The 21,512-nt window shown below is 35.2% G+C and overlaps 2 pseudogenes; one reads left to right on the forward strand and one right to left on the reverse strand.

Annotated features, from left to right (window-relative positions):
• Positions 1 to 2,406: 2,406 nt before the first annotated feature.
• Positions 2,407 to 3,956, reverse strand: LOC127210479 (dnaJ homolog subfamily A member 1-like; annotated as a pseudogene).
• A 2,096-nt stretch (positions 3,957 to 6,052) lies between these two features.
• Positions 6,053 to 21,512, forward strand: part of LOC127210480 (activated RNA polymerase II transcriptional coactivator p15-like) — a 174,505-nt pseudogene continuing 159,045 nt past the window's right edge.

Here is a 21,512-nt window from a genome sequence, read left to right on the forward strand (position 1 = left end):
ATGAAACAATTCATTTGGGCACATTCCCATTATCACTCCTGTCTTAGTTTTCTGTGGATTTTCAGTTCAATGCAGAACATTTTTATCTTTACTAGTACCACAGTGTGCTTCACCACACTTGCTCTAGCAGTTTCAGAGTCTTCTGTCTTCCTTGTATGATTGATCAATTTTCACTAAGCATTTTTGTGGAGTAAAGAGTTCCATTTTTAATATTCTGATTTTCCCGTACTGCTTGGAAAGGGTGGCATTTCGCTAGTGAACACTATTGATATCTTTGTGTGAGTCACTCAGTTAAACTTGTAGGATTACTTCTAGTTATTTCTGTATTTTGACATTATTATTAACTCTTCGATAATTTCATTCAAGGTATTTTTTTTTAATCATACTCAACCACATTCTGCCTGCTATTGTCTCTAAGATTCACTCATCTATCTTTCCACTCTCTCCTTTTTTCATATCACTAGTTGTTTTTGCTTATTTTTTATACCCTATTGTGGTGATTTGAATGAACATACACCTATAGGCTCATATAATTGGTTTCCAGTCAGTATATATATATAATTATGAACATGGGAAAGTGATTGTGACAAGACTTGTTGGAACCACAAGCTGAAAGAAAAACACTGACCTATACAATTGTGTCCTGGCCTCTATATACAGTCTATGAATATACAGTCTATGCCTACACATACATATATTAGTATATTTAAGATGTAAAGGATTTGAAAATGTTAATTAGAACATTAAGTTTTAGATTTTAGGATTGAAGTCCTGTCTTTTGGGTTATTCAAAAAATGAGATAAAACAAGAAGTATAACAAAATTTAGGCAATGTACTTGATATTGAGAAAAGCATGGATAAAACCAGACTCATGCAGAGCTTTGATAAAGAACAGAAATATGTCTCAGGATTGTGGCATAATGAATATATGCCATAAGGGATAAGAACTGAATTATTACCATTCATACTTGAACACAAAAATTGTTTTTTTGAATTAATACAAAATAAACATTACCGTTGTTCTGGCTCATCTTTTCAATGTTTCTCAAACCTTAGGTATGTCATGTAGATGACCCTATTGAGAAGGGGTTCCATATATTACATTTTTATTGTGATTTTTTGCAATGGTGTCTATATATTGCAACAAGAAATTTCCTTGATGAGGAATGTAGACTGCAAATTTAAAATTTCTATTTTCCATTTTAATGTCATTTACTATTTTGGAGGGGTTATAATTTGATTACATTCCTTCATTCCCTCTCTTCTCTCCAAAAGCTTCCATATACCCCTCCTCATTATCTTTCACATCCATGTCCTTTTTAAAATAATAAGTATTGCATGAATATATATTTTATTACATATAGTGCCTAGTTATAACCGGTTTAATCTGTACAATGTGATACAGACATGTTTGCAAGGCTGACTAGTTGGTAGCAGACAACCAATTGGTACGAACAAGGGATAAATCTAGATTTCAATTTATGAGAGAACATCTGTAGTTTTTATCTTATGACATCTAACATATATTTGTTATTATAATTATCCCCATTTCTATAATTTCTTCAAAATTAAATATTATTAATCCTGTATAAACTCTTAAGTATTTGTGAAAATTATCCCACATTTCTTTCCCATGTGATGCCTTTTGTGTTGTTCAGTAAATAGAGAACAAATGTCTTGTTTCAGATACAGATACAGTGACATATGATCAGACACAAACAACGTATAAATAGACACACTATAGACTAGCTATAATTCATGTTACAGAGAGATGGGAGACAAGGGAACAGAAGGGAAGAATTTAAACTTGGCTTTGCTCTTTGTCAAACTAATCCAAAAGGAAGCTATTTTCTTTACTGTGGTGCTACACAATTTGGTGCCTCGGAGACTATATTTAATGCATTTAACATTAGCATCTACTTAATTTCTTAGACATTTTGGTTTCAATATTACTATTTGTGAATGACCCATGAAAACTTTTATATTTAAATAGAATATATATTTAAACAGAAAAATATTTTTCTAATACATTTTGGGTGAGATAGTTGGTCTAGATACATTTGAAGTAAATTTGTTATTTAATTTTTTTTTGCCAGTTAAATTCAGAATTTTTATCCCGTAGCTCAACAATGAGTGGTCATACAGCATATAGCTGGCATGTCATTGTAATGTTCACAGCTATTATCAGTTATACAAGATATGGACTACTAGATGCTAAAGAACTTTTTAAAGTACTTTTAAAAGTATTAAGCTTTGAGCTTGCACACTGAAGTCATTGTACAAACAGGGCAAAGTTAGAGCTTTTTTTTGTGATTATTCTTCATGTAACTTTTAAAACACTACTATAATTAAAACAAAAACCATAGCCAAGTAGTGAGCATGTTATGGCTACAGTCCTTCCCACATTCACGACTGCATACACAATGTCACCAAAAGTGACTGGCCCACTAAGTGGTCACCTCTGGGGTAATGTTCTTCAGCTTCATATGCTTCTCGATTATAATGATGCCATCTTTTCTGATTTGGATCAAAGTCCACCTGATCCATTTCATGGGTCTCTTTTACTCTTTTATTTCAGGAAGAACTTGTTCCAGCACAGAGAGTTTATCAGAGGAGAGAAGGCCATTTCCAGGGAAGTTTACTTAATGATTAGACATGCTGTCTCATACGGCCGATAGTGTATTGGTATTACCATCATTTAGCACACATCTTCTATCTCCATGGTTGACAACCTGACCTGGATGAGAAGCAATGACTATGGTTTGGTTTTAAAGAGTGGATATTGGCTTTTTGAAGCCACACAGAGCTTCAACCAGCTGTGTGTCCATATATATGAAAAGGCCTTGTCCTCTTCATGTGAAAACAGCATGGTCTCAAACAATGATAATATCTCCTGGATACAGTCCTGGCTCTTGGTCCCCTTCTCCATGGGATGCTATCTTCTGAACATCTTTTATAACTTTATCAATGTGAACTTCTAAAATCTTCCTCTCTCCAACTATTTTTCTTGCATTGGAGCTTTTACATCTGTCTTTAGGACTGATGCGTTCTCCATGACCCTGGCATTTCATGCACCCTGACTGAATTTGCTGAGTTTACAGAAGAAAGCCACTATATTTGAAAGTGGTGTCTAATTGAGGGACAAAGGAATGAATCTTAGGAAGACATGACAAAATGAGTCAGGGTTAAGATATGCCAAACTCTCACAAACCGAGGACAGGAAATAAAGGCTACTTAATAGAAGCACAGAGAGAGGGAAAAGTGTTTGTTTGTTGTTTTGTTTTGTTTTTCCAAGAGTTTCTTAATGGAGAGTTTTATAGAGACAGATTAAAGAGAGAACAAGCTAAATGAAGGTGATGACAGAACAATCCAGAGAATGGGAGAGAGCCAGAAGATTAAAACATATCGCTAGAATTTGTTTGAAGCTGTGCAGAACAATTCAGTCAGAGTGAGAGCTGAGTGAGAGAAAACAGTTTGGATCAGTCAGCTTTGGTTTAGACCAAAACAAGTTAGTTGAAGCAGCCAGGCAGAGGTCAGACAAGGCTAGACAGGCTTGGGCATGGCTCTGATCTAATCCCCTCATCAAAATAAATAAGAACAACATTTACAGTTACCCATCTGTCTCTCTGTGTGTCTCTCTCTCTTTCTGACTGTGTCTCTTTCTGTGTCTGTCTCTGCCTTCAGTCTGCCTCTCTCTGTCTCTGTCTCTGCAACCTCCTATCTCTCTCTTTGTCTCGCTTTTGCTCATATCCTTTCTCCCTTTTCCTCCAACTTATATTTATATATTTTCATTTTAATTTTCAGAAACATGGTCTTGTTTTCAGCTTAGTCTGCCCTGGAACTCTCAGTTATTCTGCTGCACTTCTTAAGTGAGTCACGGTGAACGCGCTGACTTGGTTTCTATATTGTTCATCTTGGAGACCAAAGACTTTGCACAATTCCCACTTCATGTGCATGCGTCTCTAAATGTCCTCCATGATGCTTGCATTTTATATTACCTGAAGGTAGAATTACTTGATGAAGATATTAAACTACTTCTACCCCCTTTTATCTTCACACAAGCATGCACACATATACATAATACGCAGAAACAGAAATCAATATTTAGAGATAGATAAAGACAGAGTATTAAGAAAACAGAAGTTTAGCCAGGCATGGTGGCACATGCCTATAATCCAAGCACTCCGCAGGCAGAGATAGGTACATGGCTGTGAGTTTGAGGCCAGCCTAGTCTACAAAAGTGAGTGCAGGACAGCCAAAGCTACACAGAGAAACCATGTCTCAAAAAACCAAAAAAAATTTTTTTCTTGTTAAATTATTTGTATTAACCTCAAAATAGTTCCTGGGATCTACATGAGTTAGAATACATGCATGGTAATAAAGCTCATTCTTTAATTACACCTTTCAATTTTACACATGATTAGTATAAAAGTTAAAGTTGATAGATATGCTCTGTTGTTTGTCTGCTATAGTATGAAATAATGCGTTTGTAAATATGTGTACAATTTGTTTTCATGTAATGAACATATAAGTTAATCTGCATGATAATCCTACCATGAAAATTCAATCGATAAATACAGCTTATTGATGTTATTAATAAGACACTATTTTTAAAATCACTTCCTCTTACTTTTAAAACTGATTATGTTGAAAATAAGTTTTATGGTAGTGTTTGTTGATCTTATGTATTTTATATGAGATTTAACACAATTATTGTGGCAAAATTTTAAGATTGCTCCTTTTACCCATTCACACAGTGGCGTTGATTAAATAAAAGACAAACCAGATGCATAACTATTCTAAAGGCAAATCAATAAAGACCACCAGGCTTATTTCATTTAACAAACTGGGATTTCATGCACAATGAACCCATTAATTCATTTCCTATAGAAAACATTCTGGTGTATTACCTTTCAAAGCCTATGAAATTAAGAACTGCTTTCCATGAATAAGTAAACATACTTATTATTCAACCAATGCTTTAATTATGCATATATCATTTTCTTGTTTATTACTTGATGAAAATAATTTTCTATTCACTATACTGATCATGCTTTCTTCTACACCAACTCCTCCCAGATTCTTTCTACCTCTCAACCCACCCAAATCCACACCTTCTTTCTCTTACTCTTTATAAAAACAAACAAAATGTTTTCATACATTAAAAATTTTTTTTTGGTTTTTCAACATGTCTATAAACTTTACATTTCATATATGTGTATATGTATTATATATACTTAATTATATATTTCAAATTCAAATATAATATATTGTTTAGGAGACCCTGCAACTATCAGTATCTTCAAGTATCATTTAAACTCGCCTGTGTTTCTTATTATAACTTCTGGAAATTTTAATATGGTCTTTCTCTAAACAATCTATAGTAATAATGAATTAATGACTATTTAGTTACATCTAGGGTTATAAATTAGGTTCAAAAATAATGTACACTCAGAAGTTCATTTGCAGAATCTTCCCACAATTTCATTTAGTTTCTCAGTAACATATGGAGAAAAGAGTGTGGATTTAAGCTAGAAGTCAAAGACGCCCTCCTGATGCCACAAGTACTCCAATATTTCCTCAGATGAATCATCCTATTTTCTTCTTTTGTTTTAATTTTTGGAACTTTAAAAATTGACAGCGCCTTGGGCACAGGTACATTATTAAAATAATAATATCACATTGTATTATACTATTACATTATTTATAAGTATTTTAAAATAATTAAATAAAATTATAAAAATCAATTGGAGTTTTAATTTACACCAGTGTTGCATTTAGTTAACTATGGAAAGCAAATTTCCTTACTCTCAAATAGCATGAAGGAGAAATGGAAGGTGAATGAAGCCATTTTTCAGCTTTTTCTTGAACCACTTCATTTACGAGCTCTGCAAAGCATCCAGTGCTGTGAGTTCTTCAGTGCACAGTCCCTCTGCAGTGGGAAGTGGACAGGAGAGACACTACAGAAGCCCTAACCTTAGTTTCTCTAGTGTTAGCTATGCAGGAAGCTTAAGAAAAATTACCAGTATCTGGGTAGCTGAACAAACTATACATGTCCCCAAGAAATCTCATTCAAGGCAGTAGTCGTAGCATCATCATTATGCCACGGTAAAGCTACAACAGCTGTATGGGAGGAAAAGACATAAAATTCCCATCCGGACTAAATAGCTTACTGAGATCTTTGCCATTACAGCACCAATCTTTAAACTACAGAATGTAGCAACCACAGAAGGTGTTCATCACAACAAACATTCGTAAACCTCTGTTTGGCAGAAGTACTTCAGGAAGCATTACTGTTACATTTCAAAATACCTCAGAAACATTGTTTTCGACTATGTTGACAAAAAAAAAAAGTGTGCAAAAGTAGGGATTCTAAGTAGACTGAATTGAGAACAATGTGAATAAATTTTATTTTCTAAATTCTATGATTCTAAGTCAAATATAAGCAATTTTTATTAATCAGATATTTGCAGCTGTTTGGTGCAGAAATGGATCCCTGGCTAAATAGATAGTTTTATTATTCATAAATGTGTTTAACTTTCATTTATTTTTAAGTTGTCCAGGTGCTTTTTCAAGACATGACTAAATATGTTTTACCTGGATAAGTACTAGAATCCTAAAGCAACAAGCTGAAAACACAAAATAATTAAATTATAAACCAGGACAAATGCTGCAACAGATAAATCAATGCCGACATAGCGCTTAACTCATGAGGCAAATGGCTGTGCTCCACAGAGGCAAACAACACAGAAATCTGGTCTAGTCAAAGCTGGGAAAGCCATTCTCTTTTCACAGAACTTCGTGGTCAGAAAGCAAGCTAAAAGGAAAAACTTTCAAAAAGTCATATTCACAATAAAATGTGCTGGCTGAAGATTTAGATGACTGAGATTCTGATAAAAGAACAAAAAGAACTTTTGTGTTGCCACCTAGTAAACTCTCAGTCAAGGCATCGAAAAGACTAGAAACAAAGTCCTTATACCTTGTTTAATGAGTTTTTAAATATATATTTTATTAATTTATTCATAATATATCTCAATTGTTATCCCATCCCTTGTATCCTCCCATTCCTCCCTCCCTCCCATTTTCCCTTTACTCCCTTTCCTATGACTGTGACTGAGGGGGACCTTTTCCCCCTATATGTGAGAGGCCGCACTCACATTCGCCATTACAAGATGGCGCTGACATCCTGTGTCCCAAACTGGTAAACAAGTAATCTGCGCACGTGCGAAGGAACTTTCCACTTGTTGTGCTCTGCCTCTCCCGTGGCGTCATATCGCCTGATGAGTAACAGCCAATCAGGGACTGACACATCCTAAGCGGAAAACAGTTTCCTGTATAAGGGATGGGTTTCTGCTGTTTGGGGTCTCCATTTTACTTGTCTTAAGCTTATGCTCTCCCTCTTAAGATGCATTAAAGCTTTACTGCAGAAGGATCCTGTGTGTGCAGCGTCGTTCTTGCTGGCGAGACGGTAACGCGAGTCACATCTATATATGCTCATAGGCTTCTTGGTAGCCTGCTATCCTTCTTCTGAGTGCCACCAGGCCTCCCCATCCAGGGGATATGGTCAAATAGGGGACACCAGAGTTCGTGTGAAAGTCAGACCCCACTCTCCACTCAATTATGGAGAATGTCTTGTCCATTGGCTAGATCTGGGTAGGGGTTCGAAGTTTACTCCAAGTATTGCCCTTGGCTTGTGCCATAGTTTGAGCAGGACACCAGGGCCCAGATCTGCCCATCATAATGTTTTTCTTGTAGGTTTCTAGGATGCTCTGGATCCTTCTATTTCCCCATTGTCCTATACTTCTCTCACCTAGAGTCCCAATAGGATGTCCTCTCCTGTCCCACTTTCCTGGTAAGTGACAACTTTCATGGGTCATATCCCTTGGGCTAGTTTCCAGATATAAATGAGTATATACCATTTGACTCTTTCTGCTTCTGGATTAACTCATTCATTATGATCATTTCTAGTAGTGTCCCTCAGTAGAAGAATGGATAAAGAAACTGTGGTACATTTACACTATGGAATACTACCCAGCTATTAAACGCAAGGAATTTCTGAAATTTGTGGACAAATGGGTTGATGAGTTTTATCATCTTAATTTATTATAATTTATTCAGATTACATCCTGTATGTTATAACCTCACTTGTATCTTCCTGTTCCCACCCTCCCTTCCTCTTCAGCCCCATTCCCTCCCCTAGACCTCTGACAGAAGCGGACCTCCTTCCCCACCATATGGCCACAACATATCAGGTCTCATACAGATAGCCTCCTTTCACTTTGTCTGTATGCCACTGGGCCTCCCCACAAAGTGGAAGTGATCAAATAGGGCACCAGAGTTCATGTTGCTGTTTTTTTTTTCTTTTTTAGTATTACTTTTTTTTTTAACTTTTACACATATATTTATATTATTACACATATATACAATAAACTACATACAGCAAGAAGGACCATGAAACAATCAGGAATTATTAAAATGTTACACTCATAGTGTTTTGCCTGTTTGTGTTTGGTAACCTTGGAGAAAACATTTTTCCTATCTTGGTGAGTCTACAACTCTGAATATAAATCAATATTTATCATATCTCATCTCCACCAACCTAAAATCATCTACATAGACCTAAAAACATCTTAACTAGTAACAACTGGGCCTAATTGTAAAACTAAACTATTTGGTCTTCAACACTATCAGAGACTTGAGAAGGGATAAAATTCTAAACAGAAAATTCAAGTTAGCATACATTCCATTAGGTCATCCTCTGCTGTATTTAGTCTTGGACTAATGCAGTGAGACTTATGAACAAAAAGAAATCCATTTGGTAGCAATTGCTAATTGTTTATATGTGAATAATATTTGACAGGGAGGAGTTTTTTGATGTTTTCAGTAAATGCTTATTTTGAAAACAAAAATGAGCAAATTATTCTGCTGTTTTACGAATGCACACAAAAATATTGCATTTCAAATTTTCCTAAATTTTTTTTTTTTTTTTTTTGCCTTTTACAATTTATTTTCAATGTTTTTTTGTTAGATACTTAGTGATGAAACTTGGTTACTCCTCACAACTTGACTACACACTTGCATCGAATATGGAGAAACTGAGCTGGTACTGAGCTAGACACTTCATCTCTACTGATTGCAAGTTCTCTGAAGGTGCTGTACGCATCATCAACTTCATCCAACTATGAACCCAGGCAACCGTAACAACATCCTGTAAATAAGACATGGCCACAGACACAAAAGTGTGATGAAACCTAGAGAAGTAGTCAGCCACATTTTAATTAGATTTAATGTGATTCTTTGAGTTGGAATCTATACGAGATATTGATAATGAGTCCTTCCCCGCTAGGCACAGAGATCTATATGGAAGAGGGGACGGAAAGGTTTTAAGAGGTACAGGAGATGGATGATTTAAGAAAACCAATTTCCAGACACTGGTGTCGGTGCCTATATGAGCTTACATCAACTGTGACAACATGAAAAAACCTGCCCTGCTTCAAACCAGATAAAATTAGGCATGAGTGACAGTGGGTGGCCACAGAGTCCCAGCCTGGCCAAAAATTTGTTAATGAATGTCAGCTGATAAGAGATGGAAGGTTTTCTCCTTAGACCAACAGTGGATACTCCACAGCGGACCCATTCTCAGAAGCAGTTGGTCGATACAAATGTAGCACATTTTCCCCCAGTGACTATTTTCCTTTGTCTATTTCTTCCTTTACTCCCACCCTACCATTTTTTTGAGAGAGAAAAAATGAAAATGAAGTTGAGTGAATTGGTGGATAATCTGGTAGGTGTTGTGGGGCTTGAAAGCTTATGATAAAAAATATGAAATGAAATTCTCAAAGGATAATAAAATACAACAAAATCAAGTACCCTTCAAATATTCCGTATAGTAAATTACTACTCTTAAGACAATGGTGGACATAGAATTACTCGTGGACTTTCAAATCTAAATGAGTAGTAGTCGTTTCTTATTAGTGTGTAGTCCTTTCTTGATTTTTAAGATGTATTAATTGAAGGGTATGTGGGGGTAGCTGTGTGAGTTTATTTGAATTGGTGTGTTTTAAAGAGTTGCAAAGGCCAGAACAGTATGTCAGATTAGCTAAAACTGAGACTACAAGGGTTTGGGAGATGTTATATGAAGGTGAGGACTAAAAGCAGGTCCTTTCAAAAAACAGCCAGTACTCTTAACTGTGGACTTCTGCAGCCTCTGTGATAAATTTTAACTGTTTTTATGTAAGAAACAATTTTGTCTGTGATGTTAGTAAAACATTTTTCAACATTTATATGAGTTCAATTTTTAGTTTTGTAATGTAAAATAGATTATCATTCTATATTTTTAATGGAATGTGAAAAAAAAATATATGTTCGAAGAAGGTCCAACTGTGTTATCAAATGCTGATTTCAGTGCCATGAGATCTGGTTACCGCCCTGCCATGGGCATTGTTATAAATGCTGAACTATCTCCTGTAACCATGTGATGATAAAAAACGTTTCCCCATTATCCCTGATTGACTAATAAAGATGCTTAAGCCTATGACTGGGTATAAGAGATGGAGACAGAGGTTTAGGTTCTTGGGCTTGGGTTTAGGAGGCAATAGGAGATAACAGATATGACAGTGGTAGAAAGCAGCAGAGCAGTAGCAGGAGGAATGGTAGCCAGAGAGAGAGGTGTTGCCATGATACAAGGTGGCTGGCTGTGAGCAAATGGCTGCAGAAACAGACTACAGGAGCAGAAGCTCCCCTGCAGTCAGCAGATTAGCAAATCACTGGATTTTATGTGGGATTTAAAGGCACTAGGATTAGTGTATCTCAGAATCTTTCCAGCATAGTGCTTACAACTTAAAAGTAAATTATGGTCTTTCTGTGTCAGTCATTGAGGAACAAACTGGTTAAGGAAAACTGTCGACATAAAAATTTTCTGTGCCTCACATTTGACCATGTCCCCTGGAGGGGGAGACCTGGTGGCACTCAGAGGAAGGACAGCAGGTAGCCAAGAAGAGACTTGATACCCTATGAGCATATACAGGGGGAGGTAATCCCCCTCAGTCACAGTCATAGGGGAGGGGAATAATGGGAAAATGGGGGGGGGGAGGGAGGAATGGGAGGATACAAGGGATGGGATAAACATTGAGATGTAACAAGAATAAATTAATAAAAAAATTTTTTTCTGCATTATTTAATATAGAAAGAAAACTTCTTCCTTCTACAATACATATAAATCATTTTCCTTTTCATATTTTATTTTTTAAATACATGTGTGTTATATGTATGTAGATATGAAGTTTGATAATCAGAATGCATTATATTCATGTATAAAATAGCTTCACAACATACTGACAGTGCCAAAACCACACTTAGACACACTAGAAAAAAAGAGATTGGAAATCATTGCCCACACTTACAACAGAAAAAAAATAAAAAGCAAAACCAAAGACTTGGCTTTGACTTAAGAGAAATTATGCCGTATACAACCACGGAAATCATTACATATAAGTCTAACAGTGCTATTAAAGTTAGTGCCGTGGTTAGGATTGTACCCATAATTATGGGTAGTTTGAATTCTGCAAGTTGTGAGCTAACTATATCTTGGGTTAATTTTAGAGCTCGTGTCCATTGTCTGGGAAGCATAACTAGAGTTTTGATATCTGGAGAAGGGGATTGAAAGGAAGGTAAAGAGCAAGAGCTCAGAAAGTAGAAAGGTTTAGTAGCTAGTCGATAAGCAGTGCCATCCTAGGGCAGGTGTAGTTTATTTAGGTAAGTACCCATCTCAGTTTATAAATAGTTTGTGCTCTACATTTCTTCTCATGTTCACAGTGTGTCATGTTTACTGATCGAATTATTGGGATGTGCACCAAATGTCCTTATTTCAAATCATCTCTTTCTTTCGCCAAGAGAAATAACTTCTATCTCCACCAAAAATTTATATTCCCAGTTATTTACCGGGTCCCTTGGGAAGTGAGTCAGTCATAGGCCGTAATTTGTACTGTTCATGTCAGAGATATAAAACTTGTATTCTTGTGTCCCATATAAGGAAGGCAGTCCTTATCCAAAATGGAAGACAGTCTTTGTCTATCTCAGAAAAGATGTATTTAACTATATATTTTGTCATTTGAGCTAAAGAAAGCTGACATAGATGTTCATATGGCCTAAACCGTGCCTGGGAACCAGCCAACGGCAAATGGTTCTTTTCATTCCCCCCTAAACTTGGAGAACATGACTCTAGATTTCAAGCACCTGAAAAAGCTTGTCACTGCTGCACTGTGCTGTATTTTCATTGCACAGAAATAAAAATTATCATCCGAATGGTTTCAATGAAGAAGAAAAATAATTCATTACGAAATAAATAGGAGCATAGTCTGAACATGTGCAAGTAATATAAATAAATAGAATTACTTGTTGACATTTGTGAAAACACTATTACATAGGTAGCTTTTCTGCAGGTCAAATCTACTACAAATTTGAGAAGCAACAGCCCCAATTTTCCATTATTTCCTCCAGCAATAAGAATGGGATCATGCCCCAATCCATTTTATAGCAACGCCTTCACACAAATATTTAAACTAGTTAAGGAAATTACAGGAAAGATTAAAACTTGAAATCCTTCATGAGCACAGATGGGTTTCTGTCATCTAATAATTAGCAAATAAAACTCAACAATGTGTAAATGACAACTGATTTAATTTATTCCAGATATGAAAGCCTAAGTTAACATTTAAATCCCATTGAATAAGATACAAATAAATAGGAAGTTGCAATGATTACAGAAGATATACAGAACAAACATTCAAAATAGTATAACACCTTACTCTAATAAAAGTTTAAGCAACAAAAACTTAGATTATTCTCGGTTCACTAAGGCATGATCAACAATATGTAACTACTAGCATTATATTCACTGAGGATCTGAACACCTTTATTCCAATCCAGGGAAGTGCATTTCTTTCCAGTACTTATATTCAAGACCATTCTGGAATTTGTGATTGCTACAAGAAAAATGAGACAAGAATGTGACATATATTTAAGAAAAAAAGACTGTTGATCTAAATATTTACTAAGAATTTCAATACAGAATTCAGAAATCTGTAACAAATACTCATAAAACTAAGTTAAAATCGCAAAAAAACAAAGAGATGATAGTTTCGTATAAAATTTTGGGTTACAGAAATGGCTTGGTGGTTAAGCACACTTGTTGCTCTTGCAGAGGACTTGTCTTCAGTTTCAAACACCCACATGTTGGCTTACAACCACCATGGAGTTATTGGTCATCTATGACTCGAGTTCCAGTGATTCTGATACTGTCTTATCCCTGTAGGTACAGGAGAGACAAGTTGGGCATTGGAAGGAAAACATCCCTATGTAAAACATAAGTCATTTTTTCTCCATTTATTTATTTAATCACTTACCTCCCAATCCCAGCCCCTCCCTTCTTTTCTCCCAATCCCACACTACCCTTCCTCCTATTCTCCCCTCTCCTTCCCTCCCCCCCCCACTGAACTGGAGGCCCCCAGTGGGTAACAATCCACCCTGGTATCTCAAGTCATTTCAGAACTAAGCACATCCTCTCTCACCTCGGATTGATAAGGCAGCACAGCTTTGGGAAAGTGACCCTGCGGTTGGTAACCCCTACTCCTATTGTTAGGAGACTCACATGATGAACAAGCAGCACATTTGCTATATATGTATAGCGTGATCTGTCCATGCAAGCTCCTTGGCTGGTAGCTCAGTCTCTGGGAGCTCCAGGTTGGTTTACTCTGTAGGTTTTCTTGTGGTCTCATGTACCTCTCTGGCCCTCTTTATGCTTCCTCCCACTCTTCCACAGCACTCCTCAATCTTGAGCCATAGCTTGGCCTTGTATCTTGGCAGCTCTCTCCATCAGATGTCAGATGAAGCTTCTCGGAAGACAGTTATGCTAGACTTCTGTCTGCAAGCATAGCAGAGTATATCATTAATAGTGAGAGTGCTCAGCCCTCTCCCATGGCAGTGGGTCTCATTCTGGGATATTCACTGGTTTGCCAGTCTCTCAATCTCTGTTCTGTCTTTGTCCTTTTGCTTCTTATAGACAAGACACATTCTCAGTGGGAGGTTTTATCTGTAATTTTGGTGTACCCCCCCCCCAAATCAGGGAGTCACAACTGACTACAGGAAGTGCCAACTTTATGCTCCACAGCACCAGTTGCTTGGAATCTTAGCTAATGTCACTGCTCCTCTAGACTCCCAAGAGCCTTTTCTGTCCCCGAGATATTCTCCTTCCAGATTTCTGTTCTCTCTCCAAGATCTCTTCACAAGCCTTCTTCCTCTCTCCACCCACCAGATCCTCACTCCTCCCCACCCTCTCTCCCACCCATTACTTTTCCTCCATCTACTTTGGATGCCTTTTGTATTTCCTTTACAAATACAAATTAATAAAGAAAAATTTACAAAAACAAATGGCTATGAAAAGAATATGAAGTTTTAAGAATTTTAATATTGTTCAACAACAATAAATAAAACTATAAATATAAAGATCTATAAGTATACAAATAGGTATACACAGTTCCTTTCTAAACTTAATAAAATTCTGACGATCTGCTATTTTTTAATTTATTTAACAGAATAATCATATACATAATTTAAACTAGAAATTAAAATAAGGAAGAGAATTTTTGCCTCTCACATATTTTTCTGGTGTTACCAAAACTAAAATCATATGGAAAAACTATAAATATACAAATAAGATCAACATATGCTGAACATTGCACAAACCTGAGAGTCCCTAATAAAGCCCTAACATTATTGAAAAAATGGACTTGGACAGCTCAACTTTTATAGATGAAATTTCATTATTTGGAGTAAATTAGATCCATATCAAAATCAGTAGGAAGGCATATCCTTTTTTCCTCACTATCCTCTCCCACAAAAGTAACTATGTGTTCAAACTGATAAACTACATTTTAGATTCAATTCTGAAGTTTTGCTTTGAGTCCCAATTCCACATGCCACTCTCCAAAGCATCTATACACGTGTTTTCTTCAAGAATACATTGAATTTTTTAAAACATCTGTTTTCAGTAAAAGAAAATAAACAAAAATAAACCTAGCAATACCTTCAGAAGAGTATCAGATATTTTATCTCATCTGAGGAAAATAGAAAAAAATAAACATGTTTGGGGATATAGGTAAGAATTTGAATGGAAATAGATTTTTTTAATGCAATAGAAGGTAGAATTTTTACCAAAATACATCCATGGACATAAAAAAAATGAAATCTCTAATTTGCTACAGTTTATGCATAATAATTGCTAAATATATAAATAGTCAAATGCTGGAAATTTGAAGCAGAATTTCTGAAAGTGCCAAGCATTCTTCTGTATTTGGCGTTTTCATTTTGGAGTAATAAAAACAAATTGATATGTTATCTATAAAACAGAGAGTTAAATATAACTGAAACACTGTGAAACGCTTATGTAAAAATTTACATTTTCTTATTTTTTAAGCAAAATGAAAATCAAGAATATTTTAGTTTCAGAACACAATCAGTCTAAAATCAGTAGATGTTTACATACCAGACATGGTGGTGATGACAAAGGACACAGTTCCTTTCTATACTTACTTAAATTTTGATGCTTAGCAAAGTTTTATTTAATTATTTCACAGAAAATAATATACATGATTTAAACTAGAAATAAAAATAAGGGAATTAAATTTTTCCTTCCACATTGTTTTCTTTTCTGGTCTTACCAATTTTATTAAATTGTCTTGCCTTTTTAACAAACAAAAAGACAATTGACAACTTAGCAAAGACATAGGTCTATTAACACACTATCTTTTATATGTTTTGAAACATAATTTTTATAAAGATAAAATTTTAAATCACATTTTTATGCCTTAAGTAAAGTAGTTCTTACGGTGTTAGCATTGTATCCTCTTTCACAGAGCTGTTGATCTGAACTTTAGCAGTAAATGGCATTCCTATCTTGTTGCCATAGATATATTAATGCTTCTGGCAGGTTACTGCTTTGTGACATGTTCTGTCACTGGATAAAATGTTCTTGTCTATGAAAAAAATATACCTGTCAGGAGCAGATGGGGGCTTAACATCATGTCAGTATTGTAGAAAGTCAACATTTATTCTGTAGTTCAAGGCAGGTTTGAAAACAAAACAAAACAGCAACAACAAAAAAGTCAATCTACAAGAGTTATGTAAGGGACCAAGTAATGGAAGCGAAACCAAAGAAGGATACATTAAAAAGATTAATTGATTTTCATACCTTTCTGATTTAGATTGCAGGGTCACAAGGGCATTTTCAATAAAGAAAATGCATTGTCTCATATTTTTGCAAGTACAAAGTTGAAAATATGTGAACTAGATGGGCTCTTCCTAAGAGGCATGCAGTGTTTGAATAACAAAATATTCTCCATTTTTTATGGCAATTAAATAAAATATGTTCTCCATTTTTATGGCATTGTTTATTGCAACTGTGTCACCCAGTTTCGAAGGTTTATGGGGTGTTGCCTTGCTGGAAGGTATACACCACTAAAGGTGGGATTTGAGATTTTAAAATGTTAGGCAACTGTCAGTTTACACTCTCTGTTTGTGCCTCTGGTTTAAGATAGAACTTTCAGCTTCCAGCTCCTGCTGCCATGCTCACTTCTTGTGTCTATGCCTCAGGACTGCCACCATTGACATTTATTCCTCTGGAACACTAAGCGCAGATAAATTATTCCTTCTATAACACAGCATAATAGTAACCAATGCTATGTAAGAAATATGGTCTGCCATTATTATCTGTTCTCAGTCCCTTGGTCCTTTATCTGTGTGTAAATATCTCCTACTTACTTGAAAACTAGTCATATTGGATGAAACTCCACCCTAATGACACTAATAAAGATTATCTCTGTAAACTCACTTTTACCAAATGAGTTTTTATTTTGATGTACTTTGGGTTCAGATTTCAACATAGACATTTTGAGAGAAAAAAAACCCATTGTCCCTAGATTTATAATAGTGTTTCCTACAGTTTCTTTAAGTTCAGCTCCTTTAGTTTACCTTATGAGTGTATTTGTGAATTTCTAATTTAGTAGTTAACTTGGAAAACTAATTAACTATGTTTATACATATTTAAAATGTATACTGGCAATGGTAACTTATCTTGGCAACATCTTACAAACCCGGAGGTTCTATTTATTTCTATGTAGGCTTTGATCTTGTTAAACCTACTTTTTTGGGCTTCTTTAATTCCTCCACCTTCCTTCCTACCCACTGACCCTAGATAGGAGAACTCTGCTAAGACAGGGTAAGCAAGTCCTCAAAAGTTCCTGCCATGAAAATATGTCTGTCAGATACATTGGGCCAGAAGGCTGAAGATGATTCTCCAACATTATAAAGAGTGTTTGGTGACTGTTCAGGCAGTAAACTGTCTCAGTCATTTTTTCATTTGAAAGTTGCTAACCTGCACTTCTGGTTCACTCAGGTATTTAAGTTTTATTCCTTCGCAAATCTCTAATGGGGTTGAAGACGAGATAGTTCAGTCTTTCAATTAAGCTTAGTAGATTAGGGGTTAAAATGTTTTTAGATCAAGATAAAAAATTTAAGTTAATAGGATGAAATATGATATATAGTAATCTCCATTCAGAAAATTAGACCCAACAAGGTAGGAAAGATGTTTACTCCCAATTAGCCAAATACAAATAGCCAAATCACTATGAATGTAACATTTATAAAACTCCTGATTGCCTCATGGTTCTTCCTTCTGTATGTAATTTATTTTATTCATCTGTAATAATATAAATGTATACGTTAAAAATAAACATAATAAAAATACCTTTAAAAAATAGGCACAGGAGAGTTAGACCTTTTTAGACTCCATTCCTTGAGGCCATTCCACTCTTTGTCATAATGATTACAGCAGACCCATTAAACAGCAAACCAGCAATTCAGCAAAAGCAACCATAACAGCAGCAACAGGAACCTGAAAGGATTCTCTAGAGCGTTACTCTCTGCATCTCAAAGCAGAGAAATTAGCAGAACCAAGCAAAAAATATCTCTCTTTGATTTTGGGGCTATTTATAGTCTTCCATGGCCTTATAGGATGTTTTCAACTGGCAAAGATCATGCCCCAGGATGAGGCAGTTCCCTTTCTAGAGGAAAAACCACACACACCCTCATTTCCACAATTTTACTTTAGCCCCTACAGAGGTATTATTTGCCCCAAATCAGCTGGAAGAAACTTTAAAAGAATGATACCCCATTTCCCTTAAATATGTCTGTCAGATATATTGGGCAGGAGTTTTGGGTGACTGTTCAGGCAGCAAACAGTCTCTGATGGGGTTGAAGACCAGATAGTTTAGTTTAACAATTAAGCTTAGTTGTTTATGGATTAAGATTTTTTTTAGATCTAGACGTATGTTTTAAGTTGATAATGATAAGATTTGATAGATATTAATTTACATTCAGAAATTTAGACATACCAAGATAAGAAAGATGCTTTCTTCAAGGCTGCCAAAACAAATAGCAAAATCCTTCCTCTGAGTGCCACCAGGCCTCCTCATCTAGAGGACATGGTCAAATATGAGGCACCAGAGTTCATGTGAAAGTCATACCCCCCTCTCCACTCAACTGTGGAGAATGTTCCATCCATTGGCTAGATCTGGGTAGAGGAAGGATAGCAGGTTATCAAGAAGAGACTTGATACCCTATGAGCATATATACAGGGGGAGGAAATCTCCCTCAGGAACAGTCATAGGGGAGGGGAATAAGGGGAAAATGGGAAGGAGGGAAGAATGGGAGGATACAAGGAATGGGATAACCATTGAGATATAACAAGAATAAATTAATAAAAAATTTAAAAAAACAAATAGCCAAATCACTATATATATATATATATATATATATATATATCCTGATTATTTCATGTTTCCTCTTGCTGTAGGTAGTTTATTGTACATATATATGTGTAACAATATAAATGTATATGTAAAAATTTAATAAAAGAGTTTTAAAAAGAGACAGTTTCTAGCAGACAAATATCACACACCCTCACATGAGGCAGTTGTCCATCCCACATTTTAGATCAAACAAAATATATATCTATACCCACTACTCATGTATCTTGATTGAGTTTGTAATTTAAGCCATTTTATCTAAATTTGAGAGTAGACTGAGCACCAATGTTAAACACACACACACACACTATGCTTGTTTTCAATTAATTATAAGGATAAAGTAATTTCAATTAGCCTTTGTGAATTCTTTAAGAGAAGAGGTCTATTAAGTATTGTAGAAGTATACTTGTACACTTGTACTTTTTAGAGAAACATTGAATTATAATGGCTAGGTTTCCTTCTTCCTTTGACTACCTGAAACTAAGGTATCTGTATAAAATAATGGATTTAGGGCATGGAAGCAATACAGAATTTCTTTCCCTTGAGAAGCAAGCTAAATGAAAAACATTTAACACCATTCATCATTAGGGAAATGCAAATCAATACCACAATTACATACTGCTTCACACCCACCAGGATTGCTTTAATCAAGAAGATAGGCAAGTTCTGGAAAAAATGTAAAAAATCAGAAACCTCATCACTGATGTTGAGAGTGTAAACTAACATAGGCACTTTAAGAAAATGTCCCGAGAGTTACCATATAACCCAGAAATTCCATCTTTACATTTGTATATATACAAAACGAATTAGTTATAAATGGACATAGCAGTATTATCTTAGTTTGGGTTTCTATTTTTGTGAATGAAGTATGAGACAAAATCACCTTGGGTAGCAAAGGTTCTATTTCTGTTTACAGCTTATATTTCATCACTTACAATAATCAACACAGGACTTCCAGGTGCGACACTGGATCCAGGAGCTCAGGCAGAGGTCATGGATAGGTGGTACTTACTATATTGCCTTTACGCCTTTTCAGCCTACAGTTTTGTAGCATCAGTCTTCAGTCTAGGAAAAGTACCAGAGACTTGCCCGTCTGGTAGGGACATATTTCAACTAATGTTCCCTTACTGAAAATGAAATTAGTTTATACCATTTTTACATAGAACTAGACAACATAAGTAACACTGATAAAACATAATACACATTAATGGTGAAATCAATAAAGTGTGATATCAATGTGATGAAATATTATTTATTTATTAATGTGAAAACATATTATTGAAACATTAAACACTGATAGTTTTTTTTAATCCAGTGAATGAAATGAGCTAGTAGTAAAATGTCGCACACACACACACATACACAGACACACACACACACACAATAACATTATAAGTGAGGAATACAAATGTAGTTTCTTATTTTTATTTTTTGGGTTTTTTGTTCTATGTGTACTAATATTTTATGTGTATATATGTCTGTGTATCACAAAATGCCTAGTGATCCAGAGTCCAGAAGAGTATTACAACTCCTAAAACTATAGTTAAAAGTGTTATGAACTGAAATATAGAAACTATAAATTTACCGGGCACCCCTGGAAGAGACGTAGTACTCTTAATCACTGGAGCATTTCTACACATCCTAAAGAGGGTTTTCATTTTAAGGGAGAGATGTGTTTTAGAATGATAACTATATTCTAAAGGTAGACATTGAATTTTATAGAGAAACTACTGTGTTTTATTTATATACATATTCGAATTTGTTATATTAAAGATTTCTTAATAAAGCTAACAAACTTGAAATATAGAAATGATAAAGTTGTGACAAAAATTAACTTATTAAAATAGAAATAATGAAATTCACAAGAAATAAAGAAATAGAGTCCACAAAATAAAATATAATACCTATGAAAAAAATGAACTTACTAAAATATTAAGCCTTTAAAAATTATGTGCAACATAATCGAAGGCAAAAGAACAAAGTTTTTGTGAACTTTGGAGCACACATATATATGTGTGTTTAGTCACTGGGTAGAAGAAATGTCTTTAAATCATCAACGGTCTAAAATTTTTCCTTATTTTTGAATACATGCACGTGTGTGTGTCTGTGTTTGTGTGTGTGAGTGTGTGTGTGTGTGTGTGTGTGTGTGTGCGTGTATATATGGTCACACAAAAAATTGAGAAACTACGACCTACAACTTCAAAAGTACTTTAAGTCAATGAGAAAAGAAAATATTAGAATAAGCTACTGGAAAAAAAACCACACAGATTACACACAGTGAATAAACAATAAGACTTTTAGCATATATTTTCATAAAGATTAAACTTTTGTAGGTTTCACTTGAACACTGAGGAAGTTAAGGAGGTTGTAGGTCTGTGGTTCATATGTATGTACTTAACCAACGCTAGAAGTTAAAACTTCTCTATGAACACAAGAGAATGAAAGGGTATAAGGATGGGGAGAGGGAGAGAGGAAAGCAGTGCAACACCTCAAAAGAGATGAGGAGGGATCTTGTAGCACTTTAGAGGTTTCTAAAGAATAGGATCTTCATGCTTTTCCATGTACGTTACTGTAGTTACCACCACCCCCTCATGTGTATTCCTCACAGCTTTGTGTTCATGATGGCTTCAGATTCCCACTCAATACAAACTT

The sequence above is a fragment of the Acomys russatus genome, chromosome 28 (genome assembly GCF_903995435.1).
Source record: "Acomys russatus chromosome 28, mAcoRus1.1, whole genome shotgun sequence".
In the NCBI taxonomy this organism is placed as follows: Eukaryota; Metazoa; Chordata; class Mammalia; order Rodentia; family Muridae; genus Acomys; species Acomys russatus.